Source organism: Silene latifolia, chromosome 4 (assembly GCF_048544455.1).
Source record: "Silene latifolia isolate original U9 population chromosome 4, ASM4854445v1, whole genome shotgun sequence".
Lineage (NCBI taxonomy): Eukaryota > Viridiplantae > Streptophyta > Magnoliopsida > Caryophyllales > Caryophyllaceae > Silene > Silene latifolia.
In genome coordinates this window covers 73021574-73027565 of record NC_133529.1, presented here as the reverse complement: position 1 = coordinate 73027565, position 5992 = coordinate 73021574, and the positions used below count along the sequence as shown (strand labels likewise).

The 5992-nt window shown below is 38.9% G+C and overlaps 1 non-coding gene across 1 annotated transcript; it reads right to left on the bottom strand.

The window, feature by feature from the left end:
• Positions 1-3574: 3574 nt before the first annotated feature.
• Positions 3575-3681, bottom strand: LOC141654244 (small nucleolar RNA R71). The gene has a single exon (XR_012547806.1). It is a non-coding gene; the product is annotated as a small nucleolar RNA R71 (small nucleolar RNA).
• Positions 3682-5992: the final 2311 nt, after the last annotated feature.

The window sequence follows — 5992 nt, the reverse complement described above, 5'->3', positions numbered from 1 at the left end:
TCTTGGCCTACTTTGGCCCAAATCACAAATTTTATCGCAATATTATTCTCATGCTATTTTTTCCAATTTCTATCATGTGAAAAACGAAAGTAAAACATTATCAATCACCTAAACACTTATCAAACAACAAACACAACATCAACTACTAATGTGACATTAATTCGTCGAGTAACTCGGAAGAGTTACCTTACGCTAGCAAAGAGACAAGTAATAACTTGAGAAAGCTTCTAAAACCCAAAATTACTCTTCATCTTCAACCACATATGAGTCACCTAAAATAATTATGTGAAAGGACGATATTAACGAATTATCGTTATATAAAATATGAGACGGAAATTAATTTAATTATATTTTAAATAAACCAAACTAGCGTCAAAACAATTTATAGACACGGCTCAAAAGTTATTATGACAACCTCAAACTCGGCCCAAGCACTCATCCTTACGACCCAACTCAGTCCCAAACATGTTCAGTGAATCGTCTCAACCTCAGTCGCTCCTACCCCCCAAAAACAGTCCCGAAAGGCACCATTTTATCCATCCCAAACTGCCCCAAAACAATCCATACATGTCAGCATACACCGTCTTAAATATACCACTTACTAACTAGCATCCCAAATGATCCCTAAAGGTCGGATACACCGTCTCAATCATCTCCACATATAAGTATACACCGTCTCAACTATACAACGGACTAATTAACATCCATAATGATCCCTATATATAATTATACACCGTCTCAATTATAAAACAGACTAACCAGCATTCGAAATAAACATATTTTACAAGTAATATCGAGTAATCTATAATTGTTACCTTTTTCCGATTGAACTAATCATTTATGACTAACAAATCTTCTACAAGACCGTCTATCTTAGCATCTACAACCGTCTTATAATAAATAAAGCTGAAAGTATAAATTGGGTTTGTAAAAATACATGACGAAAATGAATGTTACTTACATCGGAATGACGAGAACGACGAAAGGAGCGCTATGGAACAACAATAGTAGAAAACGGATGAGAAACGGAGGGATGGAATTAATGTTTGGAACAAAAATTGAAAACGTGAAAAAGAAAGAACAATCCAGAGGGACGAAGAAGAGAAACAGGTGATGCGACCATAATTGGCGCATATTTAGCCCCCGAATTACCATTGTTTCTATGCTTTTTAGTGCTTATTTGGGTCATTTCTTATCTTTAGTTCTTTGTTTTGCATATTCTTTGAGATTTTGATCCCTTGGTAGGAAAGGAGTAAGAATCTTGCATTTTCATGGCAAAACAAGGCTAAATGGATCATATTCAATGACCAAGCATCAAGGAGAGACAAGACTAGAAGGCCTTTGTACATAGCTAAGTAGAAGATCATTGTTGAGAAAGGATCCTTGAGTCCCCAAGGAAATCCCCAAGGATTCTATGAAGAAAAGGGAAGAAAAGAAGAAGGAATGACGCCAGAGAAGAATCCGAACGGATCATCCACGATCCGTCCGTCCGCCCACTCAATCCGAGCGTCCTTACCAGATCCGCTCGGATCCCCCAGCCCGATCCGAGCGTCTTACGCCTTGATCCGCTCGGATCGTCCATGCCCCATCCGTCCGTCTCGACCTCCATCCGCTCGGATCACAAAGACAAAGATGGTTTCGTCCTTCAAGTTACAAAATGGAGACGCCCTTCTCTCATTGAATACCGAGTCTCCTTGCTCAACTTAAAAAGTGTAATTACTAGTTTAGCCCTTAGTTAACCCTAATGCATCCTCCCTAATTTTCACTATAAATACCCCATTAGTCTAATTAGAGGAGCATGTTCTTCTAATAAATAATTAGAGTAGTTAATATCAATCAAATCTCTCTTCAATATTGTAATCAAGTATTAATCAAGTTTTAATCCAAGTTTTAGTTCCTTAATCTCTCTCTTGTTCTTACTTTATTTTGGGTAATTGAAGATTATTTGGGTTATTATTGGGAGATTGACAACCTCTCAATCTAGGATTCAAGTACTTCTATTATTCTTGCTTTATTATTGGAATCATTAGTAGGTATAATCTCTTAATCCCTTTTTAATTATTGCTAATTACTTTCATTTATTCATCATGTTTCATTATGTTAGTATGATTGACAACCTTTCTAGCATGATCAATATGATAATGAGTGAGTAGTCTCTTAGCTAGGGTTTAATGGGTGATTAAGGGAAACCAACATGGGGATGATTCATGCTTAAATCAATATGCTTTCATATCTTATTTGCTTGCTTGTTTTGATCTTAATACATGCACATGTTATGTTTGATGAAATGCTAAGCCTATGAATCCTTGCATTTATTATCATCTACTATCTCTTCAACTTGACTTGTAAGACATAACCCAACTCGAGTCTTGTTAGATCATGCATGTGTTAAGTAGGAAAGATTAAGTCGACTTGTAGGTGTTGTACAATCCAAGAGATTCGGCTCAGGGACCCAAACTTTCCTAGGATTGTAAGATATAACCCAACTCAATCCATCACAACAATAATTGCTTGCTTATAATTTGAGAACATGTTTGTATGATCATATCCCATGAATCCCCTATGAACCCATGACACCCTAGTGCTTTTAATCAATTGTTTACACCCTTATTCTATTTACCTTGTTAGTTTATTTTCATTGCTATTTTAGTTTAGTAACCTTCTACATCAACCCAACTTGTGACACCCCTTGACACCGCTAGTAGCAATAGAAATCTTCGTTTTCAATACCCGTCCCTTGGGATCCGACCTTTACTTGCCTCTTTACTAATTTGTAGAGTTGTTTGTGAAGTATAAATTGTGTTTTGTATCGACCATTGACCAACGACCACAATTGCTTAATTTGTGAACTAAATGGCTCCGATCAAAAATGGCGCCGTTCTTGGGACGGTGTTTAATTGATTTAAGATTTCTTTTGTTATTTTTAGTTGTGTCTTTTTCACCTTGGGGAAGTAAAACTCCTCAAGGTTTGTTCTAATTGTTTTCTAGTTGTTTGATATTTTGCATGTCTAGAAGGTTACAAAGAGATTTGTTACCTTTTGACCGTGAAATCGAAAGAACCTTGACGAATAATAGGAGACTTGTTAGGAGGAATTTGGGAGGTGTTGGTGAAGTTGTCCAACCCACAAGTGAGTTTGTCAATCCTTTCGCAATAGAAGGAGAAGATAACCCATTAAACAATACCACACAAAATCCACCTACAATGCCTAAATTCTCGTCACACTCTATACCCACCGAGGAGGATCTACCAAACGGTACTCCTACCCCACAACATCTTACCGGAAACTTTATTGCCAAGTCCGCCTTCATCCAACTAGTTGAGAGGAGCCAATTCGGGGGCATGCCAAGTGAGGACCCTCATTCTCATATGGAAACATTTTGTGATTATTGTGAAGCTATCTCTCAAACGGGCGTGACTCAAGACCAAATAAGATGGGTCTTATTTCCTTTTTCGTTAATCGGCACCGCAAAGCAATGGTTGAAGGGCCTTGATAAGGCCACTCTTGGAATAGATTCTTGGAAGAAGTTAGCTCTCGCTTTCTACAAAAAATTCTACCCACCGGAAAAGACTAATATGCTAAGAGCTCAAATTACGGGTTTTAAGCAAAGGGATGAAGAATCTTTGTATGAAGCTTGGGAGCGGTTCAAAGGTATTTGTCGCTCATGTCCTCACCATGGACTTAGCGAATGGTTTTTAGTGCAACAATTTTGGAATGGTTTATATGAAGATTCAAGGAACATTCTCAATATGGGATCAAATGGAATGTTCACCGAAGTTGATGACAATCAAACATGGAACAAGATTGAGGAAATGGCGGTTCATAATTCGCAATATAGTAGGCCTCGCAAGGCTACTAGAGGAAAGTATGAAGTGGACACCGTTACTCAATTGGGTGCTCAACTTAGTGCTCACATTGACACTATCAACTTGAAGTTTGAACAAGCTATGGCTAGACTTGAGGAAAGCTCAAAATCATCAAAGCATCATGTCAATGCCTTGACGGCATCCTCATCAATCCCAAGCGGGATATGTGAGAATTGTGGAACCTTAGGTCATGATCAAAGTGAATGTAGGGGAACAACCGAGCAAGTCAATGCTTTCCAAGCTTACAAAAGCGGTACCCCTTATTCAAATTTTTACAATGAAAACACCAAGTTCCATCCAAATCTCTCATACAAGAGCCAAAATGTCCAAAACCCTCAACCAACATACACTCCACCACCCATGAGAAATCAAAATCAAAGACCCTTTTTCAATCAAAACCAAGGTTATCAAAATCAAAATCCATACAATCACCAAAATGACCAAAGTTTTGATGTCCAAAAAGCGGTCCTTCAAATGCAAAAAAATCAACAAGAATTTTTCACTCAAATGCAAAAAGATAGCCAAGCAAAGGATACCACCATCAACAACATTCTAGCTCACACCAAGATGTTGGAAACACAATTGACCCAACTAGCATCTTCAAGCTCACAAAGACAAAAAGGGCAATTACCACCTCAAAGTAATCCCCTAGACATGAAACGGTTAGTGCCATTCACTTGAGAAGTGGTACAAGATATGAAGCACCGAAGGAGCAAGTTGAGGATGAAGTTGTGAGAGCTAGTGAGAATGAAGTTGTGGTGCAAAGTCCCAAAGAAGGGGAATCATCAAGGGAAGAAAGTTCAAAGAAAAATGAAGACAAAGCCAAAGAAAAGGAGCCCATTGTGATTAGACTTCCTTTTCCAAGTCGTCAAGCCAAGCCCAAATTTGATGATCAACTTGGAAAGTTCATGGAAATTGTGAAGAACTTAGAAGTCTCAATTCCTTTTACGGAATTAATCAATCACGTTCCGGCCTATGCGAAATACATGAAGGATATTCTCACAAAGAAGAAGTCGATCCGGAAACTTGAGACTATCGCCTTCACTAAGGTGAGTAGTGCCATACTTCAAGGGAGTTCACCTCCAAAGCTAAAGGATCCGGGAAGCTTCTCAATACCGTGTACCATTGGCGACACAACGATCAACAAAGCCTTATGTGATCTAGGGGCTAGTGTGAGTGTCATGCCGTACTCGGTGAGTAAAAGGTTGGGAATGGGAGAGCTTAAATGTACCAATATCACACTTCAAATGGCCGATAGATCGACGAAGACACCGCTAGGGATATGGGAAGATGTCCCCGTGCGAATAGGGAAGTTTTCATCCCTGGTGGACTTTGTCATTGTTGATATGGAGGAAGATTCCAACATTCCAATCATCTTAGGAAGACCTTTCCTACACACCGCGGGTGCGGTGATTGATGTGAAACATGGAGAGCTCACTCTAGAAGTGGGAGATGAAAGCATAACTTTTAATCTTGACAAGACCATGAGAGCTCCTCGTTTGCATGAGCCATGCTTCATGATCGATCACTATAGCCGGAAGGATGAAAGGAAGAAATCGGAACTCCAATGGAGGAAGAAAGTTGAAGATGCTCCATTCAAAGAGCAAGTGAATTGTGACAAGAAGAGCTTGCAAAGCTCATCAAAATCAACCAAGGAAGAAGAAGATGGCCTCATTAGCCAAAAGAAGAATTTGGGAGAGTTGTCTCCATCCAAGCAAGAGATTTTCAATGATCAACTCAATGAAGTTTGTGGTCTTTGGGACGACGAATTTGAAGGGATCTTTAATCCCTACATTGGGCATGCCATCGATCATGATCAACAACAAGGGCCACGGTCTATTGAGGACCTCTACCACAACAATGAACAAGCTTTTAATTACTTCTTCGAGGTGTTGAGCAACATCAACAACACCTTGAACATGCCTCCTTGACATCTCATCAAGAATGAGAGTTTGGTGGAGTCCTCCCTAAACCACCACTTGTAAATATTTCTAACTCCCTAACTTACATTTAATTTTTGCATTGCATTTTTGTCATTTTTGGATTTTATTTACCTTGATCAAAATAATTGTCATGAAAAGAGAGAAGTGAGGGAGGAACTAATGATTTTAATTGATGTGTAGTGAT